The 9983-nt window shown below is 55.0% G+C and overlaps 1 long non-coding RNA gene across 5 annotated transcripts in view; it reads left to right on the top strand.

The window, feature by feature from the left end:
• LOC140692159 (uncharacterized) overlaps positions 1–3907 on the top strand; it is a 36210-nt gene extending 32303 nt beyond the window's left edge. For 2 of the 5 annotated variants that reach the window (XR_012067733.1, XR_012067735.1), the window contains 2 exons: positions 338–3159; positions 3448–3907. This is a non-coding gene — a long non-coding RNA (uncharacterized lncRNA). The remainder of the gene's footprint in view (positions 1–337; positions 3160–3447) is intronic. The other 3 variants (XR_012067734.1, XR_012067736.1, XR_012067737.1) reach the window with 2 other exon arrangements.
• Positions 3908–9983: the final 6076 nt, after the last annotated feature.

Raw genomic sequence — 9983 nt, forward strand, 5'->3', positions numbered from 1 at the left:
GTCTCTCCGAGTTGTACTCATTTTATAATATTGTGTCAAATTACAGTGTAGAGCACAATTTTTCTGGTATACATGAACATACATACATTCATTGCCTCTTTCTTTTGCTGTGAGCCACCACAAGATCCTGTCTATGTTTCCCTGTGGTATACAGTACGATCTTGTTTATCTATTCTACATTTCAAAATCCCAATCTGTCCCTTCCCACCCCCGTCCCCCTGGCAAACACCAGTTTGTATTCTATGTCTATGAGTCTGTTTCTGTTTTTTACTTTATTTTATTTTTTTAGATTGCACATATGAGCGATCTCATATGGTACTTTTCTCTCTCTTTGTAGCTTACTTCACTTAGGATGATGACATTCTCCAGGAACATCCATGTTGCTGCAAATGGCGTTATGTTGTTGGTTTTTATGGCTGAATAGTATTGCATTGCATAAATATAGCACATCTTATTTATCCAGTCATCTGTTGATGGTGATTTTTTTTACTTGAAAAAGCATTTTTGCTATTTGAAAGGGAAATCCAGACGGATTGAACATGAGGTGTACAAAATAAGGTCCTTTTAGTAACTATGTGCATAATCTCAGGGTAAGCACTGCTGTTTTATGTGTGAAACCAGAGCCAGAATGGAGATGCTTAGCTCTTCCTGTGGCAAAAGAAAACCAAACAAAAACAGAAAACAAAAAAAAGAAAAGCCAAGAAAGACGTCTGAAAAGACAAACCACAACATGGAAAAGCATCCCTTATGACCCAAGGTCCGAGAAAGATTTCAAATTCCTGTGGTGAAAAGATCTCTTGAAACTCAGTTTTCTAAAAGGAAACAGAACAAACACAGGCAATTCCAATGAGAGGCAGTGCAGGTGGCCAGTGTCTGTTAGAGATGCTTGGCCTCTCAGGCGAGGACACACGCAGTTGCACACACTATGGAGACAGCACTGGTCCCCAGCACGCTGGCAGCTCTCAGCGTGGTGACAACCAGCTCTGGTGACAATGTGAGGAGGCAGAGGCCCCAGCAGATCCCCTGGAGGTGAGAGTCAGTGGACATTCCTCTCTGGGAGAACAGTGTGCAGGATGCATGAAAGTGCCATAGTTTGATCCCTTCCCCAGCAGTGCTGATCCTTAGAGTTGATCACACCAAAGCTCTTGCACAACTTTCAATGATGTTTTTTGGTTCAGTAATATGAATTTAAAATAATCAGTTTGTTATTAAGGTGTCTTTAGAAGTGATGTACCCTTGGCCCTATCAATCCACACACGTAAGTACATACACGCATATATATACACACATATATATGTACACACATATATTTATATATATAAACACATATATAAGGGAAAGAGAGACTGAAACACAGAGAGGCAGAAAGGGAGAAAAGACAGACAAACAGACACTGAGAGAGAGAGAGAGAGAATGAACACTGGAGATGAGAATGAGTAAATGTCTTACAATTTTCATAAGTCAGTCTACTTGTCAGAATCCTGTCACAGTGTCCATCCACCATGGAGAGGTGGGTGTGGGGATTACACTAAGATGTGTGAACAGAAGGCAAAGAAGCAGGGAGCCATTGTGGGGCAGCCCACCACAGAGGCCAAGATGGGACACTGGGCCTGAATGTGAACATAACAGGAGGACCTAGAAGGCTGTATGCCAGTAGCAGATGAAGTGAGAATTGTATTTAAAGTAAACCCGCCCACAGGGAGCTGGTGAAGCAGGCAACAAGGAGTGTGATTTTCTGCAGGCCCAGGCCTGTGTGGGGAGTGTTCTACACTGCACCAGCCCTCTATTTAACCCTCCCTTTTCTGAGCCTGTGCATGAGCTTCCTGTGATGCCAGCACAAGGATTTACAGGTGCTGTAGGGGTTTAGGGTTCTATAGACATGAAGGCTTCCCTAGGGAGCAGAGGCAAGAATGAGCCCCACAGTGCAGATGGGGGATTGGGGAGGCCCTGAGAGGCACATGGCTTGTCAAGGGTCACAGCACTGCTGAGAAGAGGGAACCAGGTCTGAACCCAGCTGTGTCCTTAGAGCTGGGGCCCTGGCTGCACCAAAGCCTCCCCAGGGCTCTGGGGTGTTCTGAGTTGCTGTCACTGTGTGTGGACATGGCATGGGGGTGGGAGACATGCAATCAGCAGCCCAGAAAGGCCCTTGGGGAGCTTTGCGTGTGGAGGAAGCTTGGGTAAGGGGACCCCAGGATGTGACCTCACTTCCCTGGCAATAGAGCCCAACAGAACTTGGAACCTAGGTAACCAGGCTCCCACTTTCTAGAGAAGCTCCCTACCCAGCTCACTCGGTTGGAAGTGCTCAAACATGTCCTGTCGTGTCCCAATGTCCCAAGGCCCTGGCCTCAGGAAAGCACCAGTGAGGGCCTTTACCGACGCTGCAGACGTTGGGTCAGGTCTCACTCCGGGTGCCTTTTGCCCTTTACCCTGAGGGACCCAAAGGTAACACAGGGAGGCCTAGAGCAGACAGCCAGTTGGATCCCAGCCAGGTAGACCTACGTCCCCTTCCTGGACCGTGGAGGTGGGGTGGTCATGTGGGGAGATCTGCCTCAAGCAAGAGCAGGCTGAGACAGGGTCAGAGGCCTGGCGGGCCAGGCACGTCCACAACCCGGGTCAAAGCTGGCCGGCTGGGACATGGAGACCCGGGGTAGGGCCCTTCTGCCTGAGGTGAAGCCCAAGCCCTCTGGGTGTGTCTTCTCTCCCGGGTGACTGTGTGAGCACACCAAGCACTAAGTGTCTTATCTGGCAGCAGAGGGTTGAGTGGGCAGAAGAGGCAGTGATGCTGGCCAGGCAGGGCTCTGAGATCTCCGGGCCAGGCCAGCTGTTGGTCACTGTCATTGCAGAGCCCCACACCACAGATCGGACAGGAGCTGGTAAGCGAGAACACCCACTCCACCTCCCTGAGTGAGAGGCTGGTATGCCACACTGCCGAGGGCCAGCACAGGCTCCGGGTGAGTGTGGACACAAAGGGATCTCCCAAACCAGGGCCCAGAGATGAATGGTGAAGGCTTCCTGCCCAGACACCACCCAGGCCAGTCCCCAGGGTCCTACCTGGCAATGAGGGGCAGCTCAGCACACATGGCTTCAACCTGGAGTACAAGGCCAACCTTCCTGTGAGTCAGCTGGATCGCCTGAAGCCCACCTAGGCAGATCCTGAAGGTGAGAAGGGCAGTGGGGATATGCCAGTGTGTAAGCGGATGTGAGGACTGGCTCACACAGTGAGGATTCCGGGACCAGAGCAAATATTGGCCTCAGACCACCCATCTGGTGGAATGTAGTCACAGAACATATCCTGTTGGGGGTTTCTGGGTAAGGCTTGTCTATAAAGCTCTGGGACGATTTCTGTCCTTGAAAATGTACATGGAAAGGGAGGCATGTGGGTAAAGTTTTCCTCTCTCACAGCTGTAGAACATCCATAAGACTTAAATCTCTCTTCATTTCCTACAGATACATAACCACAGGAGATAGTAGAAGGAGAAGACACCAGGGACAAAAGAAAGGAAGTACCTGATCCATCAGGAGATGCAGAGCGAGAGGAGAAAACACCACTCCGGCAGAGAAACTGCATCTGCTCCTGCAGGAGACCAAGGACTGGGCCCCAATCCACCAACCCTGTAGTGATACCTGAGGCTGCACCTGAGAAAAATAAAGAGCCATGTCACACTCCATCAGTCCTACAGGGAGACCCTGAGCCTGCTTCTGTGGCTCCTCCTGCACCTACACCTGCACCTCTAGACAACCCAGAGCCAATTCAGGCATCACCACCCCCACAGGCTGAGCTCTGCAACCACCAGCACTGTCATCTCCTAATTCTCAAAATCAACCCACTTCCCGAAAGGAAGTTAACTTCCCTTCTCTGGTATGGTTTTCATTTGTTTTTTTTTTTTTTTTCCCTGTAATTTCATTGTATTATTTCATGTCATTTACAGCATCATTTTTTGTAAGTTTTAAGTTTATAATAATAAAATCTAGGGGTTTTTTCCATTTTAAATTTTGCAATTCAGGAGCATAAAGTGCATTCACAGTTCTGTGCGAACATCACTACTGTTTAGTTTCAGACTATTTCTTTCCTCAAAATAAAGCCCTGTATCCAAAACACACACTCCCCTTCCTCCCTCCCCCAGGTCCTGACCAGCCCTAATCCCATTTCTCTCTCTGTACTTACATATTCATGATGTTCCCTACCGGTGACGTCATACAAAACGTAGCTGTTTGTGTTTGCCTACATATTTTAACCAGGGAATGGTGAATTTTTCTTTTGGTTGCTTTATTTGAAATAGCATTTTAGTCATTTAAAAGGGCAATCCATGTGGATTAAAGATGAGGTATACACAGTGAAGCTGTTATAGTAACTATGTACCTAATCTCAGGATAGGTACTGCAGTTCTACGTATGAAACCAGAGTCAGAAGGAAGATGCTTAGTTCTTTCTGTGAGAAAGCAGAACCAAAGAAAACCAACCAACAAACAAAAGCCAAGAAAGACAGCTGAGAAGACAAACCAAAACCTAGAAAACTCATTTCTCATAACCCAAGTTTGGAGAAAGATTTCACATCCCGGTGGTCAAAAAACATCTCAAAACCCGGTGTTCTAAATAGAAATAGAACAAACACATGCAATTCCACCGAGAGGCATTGCAGGTGGCCAGTGTATGTTAAAGATGCTCGGCTTCTGAGGTGAGGACACGTGCAGACATACGCACTCTGGAGACAGCATTGGTCACCATCACACTGTCAGGTTTTCAGCCTGGTGATTACCAGCTGTAGTGAAAACATGAGGAGGCTGAGGCCCCAGTAGATATCCTGGAGGGAAGAGTGAGCTGACACTTCTCTTTGGGAGAATGGTGTGCAGGATGCATGAAAGTTCAACAGGTGCATCCCTTTCCCAGCAGTGCTGATCCTAATTGTTGATTCCACTAAAATGCTTGCACAACTTTTCAAAGATGTCTTTTTAAAGATATCTATCAGAGTCCTGGGTAAATTAGTAGGAAAGTGGAAGCCACACTAATCTTCATGTAGAGTGGATGGAATCCATCAGTTCTAGTTCACAAGGATACATGAATACTGTACAGCTGGAAAAGTGAGTGCTAGGTCTCTGCGTGATGTCAGGGCAGCCCTCATGTTGGATGGTTGTGAATCCACTATTTGCATCCGGGATACCATCTCTATGATCAAATGTGTGAAGTCTTCATAGATGTAATTGTATCCTGTGGTGTGTGAAAAAGAGAGAGAGACTGAAAGAGACAGAATGAGACAGAGACCAAGTCATTCAAACCAGAATGAAAGACTTGCACAAAACCATTCATGAGGGTCAATTCGGGGGATGTTTGCAAATCTATACCTTTTTCCTTTAGGTGATACTTCCATCTTTTTAAATGTGTCTGTATTTCATGAGTAGTTTTAAAGCATTAACATAATATGTTAATTGGAATTCACTCATTAGTCATCTATAGAGTAATTAAGTTGTCTTTCTACTTTAAAATATTTGTCCTAAGTACAATAAGCATTTATGAGAGTAGAATGATATATTCTAAAGAATTAAGAATTAGGTAAAGAACAAAACTTCGATTACTCAGTCGCAGGTCAGCTAGGTGGTAGCACAAGACAGATTGGGGCATGTTTCTTCAGGAGGTTGTGTATGTTCTGAACCATCATCCAATATAGGTAAGGGAAAATACAAGGGTTATACACTGAAAATTAGAAAAGCTTGCTTATAGTAAGGAAGACCTAGCCTTATTTTGAAATTGAGAAGAGCCCAGATGGCTGAGTAGAGACTCATACCTCGCCCTCTCCCACAAATACCAGAATTACATCTAAAAACCCATTGAATAGCACACATCTACTGAACTTTGGCAGAATGTCTCTCATTTCAAAATACAGGAAGATTTTTATAAAATCTGGTTTAAAAAAATGAGAAATTAAAAATTTGGTGCAGGACCAATCCTGCAGTGATGAAGTGTCATAGGAAGAAAGGCACCCACACACTGGGGTGTCCCGTCTCCAGCCGGGAGGACAGAGTGGACAGAAGAGCTTCGAAAATTTGGAGGAGTAAGTGGCAAGAGCGTGGCAGACAGAACTTAGGAAAACTGACACGGAGAATCCCTGCGTCCCTGTCCCTATATGCTAGCTGGCAGGGACAAGCTGGGACTGGCTGTTGGAGATCAATGAGGAACTCAGGTAGAGGGCTGGGTCCCACTGCACACAGGAAGCCTCGGGGTACTGGAAGAAGGACTGAGCTCTAGATGGGGTGTGTGTGGAACAAAACAGATTGGGGATCCCATAAGAAATACCATTGTTGGTGTATGTAGAAGGTAGGGGTGCAAAACTGCCGTTCCAGAGCTGCTTTGTCTTCTTGGCTCCATTGTTAATGTGTTTTCATGAGAAGAGAAATTGGACTTGGTCATAGCAAACACTGCTGCACAAAGGCAGGGCTGAAAGCTCAGTTCATATACAGTGGCCCTGAAATTTCATACTGAGATTGAGATTTGTTTACAGCCCCCGGCAGAGAGGGAGAATATTCTCTCTCTGGACAATTTGTGGCCATGCTCTGTGAGTTATAGGCAGTGAAGGGAGTTCTGACACAGGATGGAGGCCAATATGGGTCTATAAAACAGGAAAGTGTACGACATCAAATAGGAGGAGGAGCTGGAATCGGTGTAGAAATTGAGTGGGCTTACAGATTAATGTGTGTGAATGACTAAACTTGCTATACAACGCCTTCCCTCCCTGTTTCCCTCCTCCCCTTCCCACCCCCCCCCCGCCGCCGGGAACCCGGGATCTCGTCCTGGTCGCTCTGGGCCACCCGCCGGCGTGTCCGTGTGATCTCCCCCGCCCGGGGAATCGCGTGGGGAGCGCGTCCCCTTCGCGGCAGCCGCCCGCCCGGCCGGCCGTGTCTTGCCAAACCCCGGCTCCCTCCGTCCTCCCCGCCCTGATCTGCTGCCGGGGTGGGTCGCGTCGCGTCGCGTCGCCTCATGCCGCCGTGCCGTGCCGTGCCGTGACGAGGGTGAGCGGGCTCCGAGGCGGACGCCACGGGGTCGCGCCGGCCGGCCGCCCGGCGCCTCAGCCCGGGACGGTCTCGGGCGTTTGGGCGGCCGGCGGTCGGGATCGGTTCCGGGGACGTTGGCGACGGCTGTCGGGCGCCATCTGGCTGCCGCTCTTGAGATCGTCCCTCTTCTCCCGAGCGTCGGCGACCTCGGCAAGGGATGGGGCTCGGCGGCGGGGCCCGAGGCAGACTTCGGGGAGGCTGGCGACACCGGCGGTGACAGTCCCCGTGGCGCTGAGCCGCGGGCGCGTCCTGCTCTCGGCGCAGATTGGACTCGCAGGCTGATGAGGGGGTGACTGTCGCCGCGCTCCCGGGATCTCGTGTGTAGGGGGAAGCCGTGTGGCCTGGCCTGGTCGACCAGCATCCGCCTGTGCCCCTGCAGCCGCGGGGACCGACCCGAGCCGATCGGACACGGCCTGCGCCGTGCCGCCGCGGGGGAAAGGGACGGGGTGTCCCGCGCCCGGGCCGCCGGCGGCTAGGTGGTCCGGCCCTCGTCTGTGTCCCTTGGACGACTGCTCCCGAGGCGAGGAGCGGCCCGGGCCCAGTGCGGTGAGGCCGGGGACGGGCGCGCTGGGGTTCCCGGTCGTCGGAGGCGCCTCCTTGGATGAAATGTTTTCTGAGTCCCGATGGACCCGGAGACGTGGCTGGGCCGGCCCCTGTTGGCGCGGGAGGCCAGGGAGGGCGCCCCCCGGCCCGTAAGCCTGCCCGCGTGGGTTCCGGTGGCATTTGAGGGACCGAGACTTCATCCGGACTCGGGGACCGGCACGGGGGCGTCCTGCGAGGGATGTGGGGGAGGCAGGCTTTCCCCGGCCCGGTGCTCGGGAGCGGTCCCTCGTGGGGGGCCCTCTCCTCGGAGGCGCCTCTGTGGCATCTCCCCGAGTCCCCGGCCACGCGGGCGAGAAACGGGCAGGGCGTCCCCGGCCCGATCCCGTCTCCCTCTCGTCCCTTCCCCTTCCCCTTCCCCTTCCCCTTCCCCTTCCCATTCCCACTGCTCCTCCTCAACCCCTCCCCCTCCCCCTCCCCCCCCCCGGTCGATCAGATGGCCCCCGAGAGCTTCGGGGCTGCCATTTATGGGGGTAGGGCTGGGGGCAGGTGGCCGGACCGAGGTCCCGGGGCCCCCCCTGCAAATCGTGGACCCGACCCGTTTCCGGGCGCTGTCATTTTTCCTTTCGTGTTGGGCATTTTCTGCCAGCAGATAGGTGCTGACACGGTCTTTCTCGGTGTCTGTCACCGAGTGTTGGGTCTCCGGACGCGTGTGGGGCTCTTGGGCTTTGTCTCTGCGTGAGCCCTGGCCTGGTAGAAGCTGACTCTGCTTCTGACACTTGAGCCGCCCGCTCGGGCCTGCGCGCCGGCTCTCGTGTGTGCGTCCGGCTGACGTGGCCCGTGGTGCCGCCTCCGGTCTCTGGTGGCCCGAGGGCGGTGGGGTGAGGTGGCGGCGTGGGTCTTTTACCCCGTGCGCTCCCTGCCGCAGGCACCCGGTGGTGGCCGGCACGACCCCACCCTCCCAGGCTCCGTGCCGCGTGTCAGGCATTCTCCGCCTGGGGTCGTTGGCCACTCTCCTCGTAGAGGAACGAGGAGTGGGTGGCGCCTGGCGAGGCTGAAGCAGGCCCTCCTCTGGTGGTTGTCCTCGCCGGGCCCTCCCTTCTGGCTCTGGGGCTTCCCTGCCCCATGGCTCGCTCGCTCGCTCGCTCACCTGACCGATGTGGTGACGTCATGCTCTCCCGGGCCGGGCCTAAGCCGCGCCAGACGAGGGACGGGACGTTCATGGTGAACGTGGCCTCTCTTCTCGTTCTGCCTGCGGGCCCCTCGCCTCTCCTCCACCGCCCGTGGGTGGCGGGGGCAAGGAAGGGGTGCGGACTCCGGCCCGACCTCGGTCTCCCGTGCCTCGTGGTGTCGGCGGGGCCGGGGTCTTGTGACGCGGCAGACACCTCTCGCCTCCTCGCCTGCTCGGCGTCTTGTCTCGCGAGCGGCCCTCCCCCGCGGTGGGGGAGGGCTGCCCCCGCCGCCACGCCACGTATCCCCTCGCCGGGGTGCGAGCGTGTCTCGCCTTGGCCCTCTGTGGTGCCCCTGGAGCGCTCCAGGTTGTCCCTCAGGTGCCCGAGGCCGAGCGGTGGCATCGCTTCCCGTCCCCAGCGTGTCCTCTCGGGTAACCCCTGCGGTGGTCGTGTGTGCCGAGCCACTCTCTTGAGCAGTGGGGGAGGGGTCGAGACGGTAAGCGAGGCGTGGCCCCGCTCCCCACCCTCGGTTGGGGCCGGGGCCGCCTCCTGGTCGTCGTCCTCACCCTGTACGGGGGGGACTGACGTGGCCGGGCGCACGCCGGGTGGGTCCCCCCCTCTGCGGGGCTCGCGCCCGGGCGTGGGAGCGGACGTGGTGGGGCCGGGTGATGTGCCGGTGGGGGCGGGCGCCTGTCTCGTCCCCACGCGGCCTTGGGTGCGTCTCCTCGCGAGGCGGCACGGGCTTTCCCCGGCCCCGACCGCGAACGCTCGCTTTTCGGCCCGCTGCTTACCCCTACCGCAGGCCCCTCCTGCCCAGCCGAGCGCTGACGTCCACCTCGGCGGACTTCCGTAGGCCTGAAGGGGGCCCCCGCTGGGTAGGGGGCGATGCGCCCTCGGTGAGAAAGCCTTCTCTAGCGATCTGAGAGGGGAGCCTTGGGGGGTACCGGACAACCCCCAGCCGCCGCTCCTCCATCCAGAGCGTGCAGTCGCCACGGGGAAGCGACTGCCGCAGCGTGTGGGCAGGGCCCCGCCGCTTTGGCGTGTGGGTTGCGCCGGCCCCGCGGCGGGGCCGTGTGCTGCTCTTTGCCTGCTGTGGCCCGCGCCTCCCCCCTCCGAGTCGGGGGAGGGTTCTGCCGGGCCGGGCCGGGCCCGGCGTCTGGCGCGGGGCCGTGCGAGCGCGCGTGCGTGCGCGCGGGCTTTGCCTCCCCGGTGCGTGCCGTGGGGGGAG

This window comes from Vicugna pacos, unplaced genomic scaffold, assembly GCF_048564905.1.
Source record: "Vicugna pacos unplaced genomic scaffold, VicPac4 SAC-SAT, whole genome shotgun sequence".
NCBI lineage: Eukaryota > Metazoa > Chordata > Mammalia > Artiodactyla > Camelidae > Vicugna > Vicugna pacos.